Source organism: Halichoeres trimaculatus, unplaced genomic scaffold, assembly GCF_033239565.1.
Source record: "Halichoeres trimaculatus isolate MK-OKI-2021-1 unplaced genomic scaffold, fHalTri1.1 fHalTri1_scaffold_7, whole genome shotgun sequence".
Lineage (NCBI taxonomy): Eukaryota > Metazoa > Chordata > Actinopteri > Labriformes > Labridae > Halichoeres > Halichoeres trimaculatus.
In genome coordinates this window covers 8,627,513-8,633,512 of record NW_027437185.1, presented here as the reverse complement: position 1 = coordinate 8,633,512, position 6,000 = coordinate 8,627,513, and the positions used below count along the sequence as shown (strand labels likewise).

The 6,000-nt window shown below is 39.2% G+C and overlaps 1 long non-coding RNA gene across 1 annotated transcript; it reads left to right on the top strand.

Annotated features, from left to right (window-relative positions):
* Positions 1-2,815: 2,815 nt before the first annotated feature.
* On the top strand, positions 2,816-5,985 carry LOC141793809 (uncharacterized). The gene is made up of 3 exons (XR_012598436.1): positions 2,816-3,283; positions 4,784-4,905; positions 5,333-5,985. It is a non-coding gene; the product is annotated as an uncharacterized LOC141793809 (long non-coding RNA).
* Positions 5,986-6,000: the final 15 nt, after the last annotated feature.

Sequence of the window (6,000 nt, the reverse complement as noted above, 5' to 3'; positions counted from 1 at the left end):
ATCAGCATGATATGTCCCCTTTAAGAAGTGAAAAGAGATAAAATACAGAGATGTGTGTTTTTCTCTGCTAAAAAGAGGTGTCTATAACTCATTTGTAGTGATGGTGGACACTGGAGCCTAACTGTCAGACAGAAAAAGGACAGACAAGCAGAAGAAAGAGTGAATTAGCCTTTAGCTTGAACTGTATCACTCTACAACACAGGGGCTAAGCTGTGTGTCCTAATGTCCATTCCAACCCACAGTCAGCAGTTATTCTGCAGTGGTCTGTTCAAACTTGAGAGTCTATCAATAAAATGAAGAGTGAGGTTACGTTAGCTCTGCTTGGTAGATGACTGGCAGGACATAACCAGGACTAACTGAAGTTACACATTACAGACATGTCTTAGGGCACCGGGCTGCCAGCTGTGCTAAATACTACTAAACTGCTTGCAAACTGACAGTGTTTACTTGCTGTCTCGTTAGTCTACAGATTCGTCGGCGCATCAGGCTTCTGATGTCGCTAACATATAGTCGGCTGCCACAAAGTTTACTTGATGACACGTTTCATACTGTAGCGCTACGTGACTGTACTGTTAAGTCCCTTACCCTGCCACATTGTATCCAGTAAAAAGTTTTCTTGAACAAAGAAAATTTGTTTGGATTCCAGGCCACAAGGTGGCGAGGGAGTGCAGTTTAAACAGATCCTCCTCACAGCATCTTTTATTATGGGATGGATTAGCAGACACTGCAAAAAGAGATGGGTTAACTAAATACACACATTTTATGTAGATGTCAGCACACAATGTGTTAAATGACTCCAACAGATTGTGTTTAACAGAAATTATTTAAATGTTTTTATATTTTTATTATTCTTAATATTCTACATAAAATAGGTAAAACTTACTAAAAAGTAATGGCTGCTTTGTGTCAGCCAATCACAGTCAGCTACTTTACTTTCCGAAGCCTAAATCTGTCTGCTCCATCTTTTCATTCTTATTATTGAGAGGGATCATCACTGGGATGGAAATGCTATCAGAACCACCTGTAAGTTATTATTATTATTATTATTATTATTATTTTATTTATTTATTTTCAGCATATGTATAAGTAATCCATATAGCAGTTGCAAGGCCAGCTGAGCTGATTCAGGACACATTTTCCTAATCAGTAATCAAATTTAGCTTTTGTTAGCAACAGGTGCAAGTCACAGCACAGGTAGCGCTCAATGTTAGCATGTTCATTTGACCATGGCATATTTACGAGAGGGAATATTTCCAGCAGCACCAATATTTTTAGGATAGTTATAACAATTGTCATTATTCTTTACTTTATTTTTTTTTTAAGGTTTCCTTTTTTTTTATTTTTCCTTTTCAAATTTGGTCGACTCTGGTCTGTTGTAACATTGCATAGATTATTGATTGGCTTGATGTCATGCTTGTTCTCTATCCGTTAATCGTGATGCAGCTACTCATTGCTGGTCCGCCAATGCAGCTGGAATGGGAACCTGGGAACCTTGAACCTGAAGCCGTGAGTGAGTCTGCCAAAAGAAAAAAAAAAAAAAAAAAACACGGTCACAGAGCTTCCCCTATGACAGGAATCTGATCCCTAAACATCATTTCATGATACACTATCCAAGAATGAAGATCATGTTTGGGCCTCTTTCTCAACTGTGGTGTATCAGATTTGAGGCAAAGCACAAGCCATAGAAAAGACAAGACCATTTGGTTGGAAACTTGACAAACATTTCTAAGTCAATGAGTTATTAAAAAAAAAAAAAAAAAAAAAAAATCACCTTAAAACTTCAAGCTAGGTGACCCTTTTACTAAGAATGTCTCTGTTAAAAATGCATACCCTGTTACTATTGGGTCCATGACGAAAGCTGATGTTGTGTTGGACAACCTGAGGTTTTCCTTAGCAGATGACCTTACTTTGAACAGTACTGTCCACGCTGCCCACACTGTCGATGTGCTTGGCCAAACTGGCTCTGGACTGCAACTTAAAGTTAATTACAAAGAAGAGCCAATGTTTGGTGAAATTATTCACAGGATACCACAAACTGATGAGGTCATCACAATGTTTGTAGGAATTCTCACAGTAAAGTACTTTGATAAGCATTGCTATGCCTTTGCTCTTTAACGCACTAATTAGTAGGAAACGATCAGGCAGACTGATGCAATAGATGTCAGGCCTCTGGAGATCATGTTGGCCTACACCACTCTGCTGTCTGCTGGTCTACCTCAAGGACCTGAAGTACCCTAGCGTACGTGTGGAAACTGCAGGGACATGCCGTCATACAGAGAAGCTGTGCTGTGACCAGGACCCTGCCAACTGCATTTTTAAGTCATTATGTTTCTCTGTTCTACACTGATAAAGCCACTCACAGGAAACACTGGGAGCTGAAAATGTAAGATGACAACAGAGAAAACCGATGTTCCGTTAATCTTTTGGCAACACAGTGGTCTGATCAAGGTAACTTGTCGTCCCCAGCTGCTTTTTGCTTCTTCACACACTGGCACCCTGAACAACATGGTCAAGACACTGGTGTCATTCCCAACCACAGAGGCAACCCTCCTCCACATGCCACAAACCAAGATGGCAACAGCTCTATGTGAGATTCTCTGTTTTGTTGGATTTTGTTAGATTAAAACGTAAGGTGTTATTTTCCTTTTAATCTTGGGCATTCTAAACCCGGAGAACTTTCTTTTTTTTCTCAAAGGAACTACATCTGGATTTTTATTGCGCATTTTGGCTTGCAAGCGGATTTTGTTTGCCCCACCTATGTCTTGTCACCTGATTGGCCTGATACGATCATGCCAGTGATCTAACCAAGGGGCAACATCCGGTTCGTAGAAATGAAGCCTATGCGGAAGTGCTAAAAGCCGCTGTTCGTCGAGACGCCGCTTGAGGCTGGCTGCAGAAAGACCGGAAGTTACATAGACCCCCAGCCAAAAAAACGGACTTTTACGGCATTAAAAAGCATATTTACAGCCTGGTTCAACAAACGGCTTGGGTCTGAAACGTTGACTTCACCATCGGCACACACTGTGAGGGGGGTGAATTTTTTTCTAACATTTTCCTTTTGATTATATCCACATTTATCGACTTTTACCATATTTGGATAGATGAGGGCGTGGTTGACTTGACTGACAAGCGAGCGTCTATTAGCTTTTTTGCTCGGAGGCTAGGTTACAGATCGTGTAGTTGAGCTTGAACTGTTTTCATCATGAATGAATCCAAAAGTATCATGCTGTGCCTTGGAATGTACTGACAGACCGTCCAAGAAGTCGGTGCGGCAGCTTTTCTGGTGAGTAATTCGTTTTCTATATTTTTTGTGTTACGTTATTAGCAGGTGTTAGCACGTATACCGGAGCCGAACCGGGCGGCTAGCAGCTCTACGCCTATGCCGTAGACTGCTCACGGCCCACGGCTTATGACTTGAGCTTGTCAGCCAGCTAACCCTGTGGCTTTGGATCGCTTTTAATTGCCGATCAAGTCACACATGCAGGCAGTGCTAATGGAAACCTATGATAAAAAGCATACTGGCATGTGTTCGGATTTAAATGTGGAATAATTAATTTTTCGCGGTTGTTAAAATGTGTAGTGCAAAGCTACCGAGTGAGATAATTAAAGTCCACCACATGATCATTAATCTGGTACTGTGAACGTCGATTTGTCCAACAAAAAAAATTATCAACGAAGAAAACGGTCCGACTGATCGATCAGTATATTTTAAATTCCTGAAAAGTATAATGCCATAATTCAATAGCTTTCATTAAAATAATCTGAGGATATATTGGTACGTGATTTACAGTCTATGAGGCTACGTTGTGTTTTTAATTACACTACAACAGCCTTGAAATACTTTGTGCTGCATTTGTTAAAACTAGGGAGAGGCCATAAGAGAGGCTCTTAAAAACAGACTAAACAGTATGTACAGATAGTGTGTGCTGTGTTCTTCGGTTATTATCTGTGCCTGTAGGTGAATCACAAGTTTCGTTCGACAGATACACAGAGAGCTAAATAGATGACTGCACTGATCTCCTAGTGGGATACATTGTGAAAGCAGGACATCTCACTACAATGAAGGGGACAATATCTATTCTCTGAGTACAGCTTAACCCTCAGGTGTGCAAAATATGAAAGCCAGTGCCTAGACTTTTTTCATTATCTTTAAAATTCTCCTTGGGCTTTGAAAAAATATGTTTTCATTGATTTTTTTTTCAAATATTTGATCTTTTCAACAAGTTACAGACATGTTTATACCAGTGAAGTACATGTGTCTAAGTATTTAGTATAAAAGGGTATGAACTAAATGTATAAATGTTTTGGTAAATCGATGAATAATTATTTATTTCTATTATGCTATTCAAAACATTTTAACATATATGCACACATTTTCTTTAACTTTGTGCAATATATATTTCATCAAAATCAAATCCCATGCACTAAGAAGAATGGCATGATATAGACAGACTGATATGCAGTCCCACCATAAAAACCATTTCATTTTGAGGAAAATGACATTAAATTGCTGCTGACTTCAGTGACTACTGTGCGCCAGTAGCAAGGTGCAACTGCATTACAAGATTCATGTCTAACACTGCATGTTGGAACCTCATCTCTTAACTCTCATGTGATTACAGTAGAATTCACAACACTATTTTGATTGCAGGAGAGATATCTTGAAATAAAATGAAGTCATTGTGAAACATCCAAAATACAAAATCTCAGCTGTAATTGTCAATAGACATATGATTAAGGTCAGCTTGCCTGTATTTTGATGTACTTGTCAATTTTCTTCTAGATGATCCAGACAGGCTGAACCAGTGGGTGATCAACATGAGAAGAGAAAACTGGACTCCCAACGAGGCCTCTCGCTTGTGCAGTGAACACGTTGAAAGTTGTCACTTCAGAACTGACTCCAGGGTACAGAGACCTTATTGGTGTAAACTGATTAAGTGATACCCAAAACTAAATTCTAACTTATACACACTATATTAAAACTAAGGCATAAATGAAGATGAGCATGTTTTATAGTGTAATTGTCAGTGTACAAATACTTATCAAACCAGTCATTTGTGGGGAGTTTTTTTGTCATAGAGAGGTAATGGAAGGGTAATTGCTTTTATACATAAAATCTCTGACATTTATTTTAGAAATATCTTTTTTTCAGATGAGAGTGATGAATGACGCATGATTCATAATTGAAACTAAGCCTCTAAGTGACTTGAATGCTCTGTTAGTAGTTGCAGCATTTTCAGTGTTGATGATATTAGTGACTGCAAAACTTTCTGAAGTTAATTTCCGTGATTTTACCTGTGCCCTACCCTGTGTGTCTGTGTTTAACCTCCAGTGCCTCCTTCAAGCTCCTGCCCTGCCGCCCTTCGTCCACACTGCCTAGCTCCCTCTGTTACATCCTCTGCGGATCTGGATCTCTGGACTTTGGATCAACATACATCTTGTGCAATAAAACCCTTAAACTGCTCTCCTTGATCCAATTGAAAGTGTTTAGGAAGGTAGTATTAGTATTTCCTTTTGGCTTGTTAAACTAATCATACTTTTTAGGTAAACTTGTGGGGGTTCAAGACTCAATGCTGACTGTTAGTAGATGTATTGACTTAATGGATAACTAATTAAAATTCTGTTGTAATCAGGGATATTTGCTAACTAAAGACTTTTTCAAAACTCAATGGGCCTCCTTCATTTTTCTTAAAATCATCTCATGCATTGCTGTCATTGTATGAGAAATGTATAGTTAGTGTTGTAATGTGATAGTAAGAAGTGTTGTTTGGACCCAAGCCCAGCTCAAAAAAGGCCAGAAATGTCTTTGGGTGAAAGAAACTTAAACAGATAAAATTTCAAAACAAGGCAACAGTACTGTAAGGGAAAAGGGAAAGTTGTTGTACAGTCTGGTTTAAATACAGGTCTGACCGCAGATGAGCTGCAACTGGGTGCTCAGGTGCGGTGTGTTACCTGATGTACAGGTGAGTATGTCCAAAACGGTGGTGAGTGGGAAAAATA